Raw genomic sequence first — 1,373 nt, 5'->3', positions numbered from 1 at the left:
CAAAAATAGGCTTTGGGGGACGCGGCTGGAACGCATTTTTTGTCCGGCGCGCCCCAAATCCCTTTGGGGGACACGACTGGAGATGCTGTGAGACCTCCAAGTAAACTGCCTCGCCATTTCTCGTCCGGTATAAGAGAAAACACACGATGACACGAGCGCTCGTCGAGTTCTGCGTTGCCGCCGCCGCTGACACCGAGCATTAAAAGCCGCACGCAGCTCCATTCTCGCACACCAACCAACCCACCACCGATCTGCAGTCCACAATGTGCACCCTGGAACAGCGGGGCCGCGTGTTCGTGCTCACCCTTACGGGCGACGGGGAGCACCGACTGGGCATCCCGCTCATGGCCTCTATGCTGTCCTGGTGCCCAGGCCGCCCAGGATGGCACGGGGGCGGCCCTGGTGACCGTCGCCGAGGGGCGCTTCTTCTCCAACGGGCTCGACGTCGGGTGGGTGGGCACCTCCCGCGCGCGGCTCGCGGAGCTCATCGACGCGCTCCGCCCCGTCGCCGCCGACCTCCTCGCGCTGCCCGTCGCTGCCGACGAGCTCATCGACCGTCGCCGCCGTCATGGGCCACGCCTCCGCGGGCGTGTTCCTCCTCGCGCTCTGCCACGGCTACCGCATCATGCGCGCCGACCGCGGCTTGCATTACATGAGCGAGGTCGACCTCGGCATCCCCCTCCCGCGCCAAGATCACTGACGCGCAGGCGCTCCGCGACGTCGTGCTACGGGGCACCCGGATTAGGGCCCCGCAGGCTAAGAAGATGGGCATCGTCGATGTCGTGTGCGCCGGCGCGCCGGAGACGGCCGCGGAGGCACTCAAGCTCGCCCAGCAGCTCGCAGCCAGGAAGTGGGACGGCGCGGTGTAGTACTGTAGTCCTCCATACGGATATCCATGTTCCCTGACGCGTGCATGTCCGTTGGGATCATCGAGGAGAGCGATAAGGAGAAGGCCAGGAACTTTGCTTCCAAGCTCTGACGAGGAGAACATTATCTCAGTCTCCGCAGAGCCTCGGTGTGCAGCCATCCAGTGGCAAAAAATGCTACTGTTGGAGGGAGTAGCAACTGCAAGTGTACACCACACCAAATTTTGAGTGCAATTCGGGAAATTATATGTTTACAATTTTCTGAATTTTTTTGGGCGGGCGCGTGCCAAATCGAAGTCCTGGGCGGACACACTACACGACAGATGTTAAACCGTGCGTCCTCGGCTAGCTAATAATTAACACGTGTCGTTTTTTAAAAACTGTAACTTTTAAACCGTGCGGCCGAAATTACAATCTGTTTTCACTTCTAGAATCCTCGTGACGAGAGCTTCGAAACTACACCACATTTTCATATGTTTCGATGAACTTTTTAACAAGCAACTTTGA

At 59.1% G+C, this 1,373-nt stretch overlaps 1 pseudogene; it reads left to right on the top strand.

Annotated features, from left to right (window-relative positions):
* The first annotated feature begins 263 nt into the window (after positions 1 to 263).
* LOC124707241 lies at positions 264 to 979 on the top strand (annotated as a pseudogene).
* Positions 980 to 1,373: the final 394 nt, after the last annotated feature.

Source organism: Lolium rigidum, chromosome 4 (genome assembly GCF_022539505.1).
Source record: "Lolium rigidum isolate FL_2022 chromosome 4, APGP_CSIRO_Lrig_0.1, whole genome shotgun sequence".
Taxonomy (NCBI): domain Eukaryota; kingdom Viridiplantae; phylum Streptophyta; class Magnoliopsida; order Poales; family Poaceae; genus Lolium; species Lolium rigidum.
The sequence above is the reverse complement of the archived record's forward strand: the minus strand, read 5'-3'. Positions and strand labels throughout refer to the sequence as shown.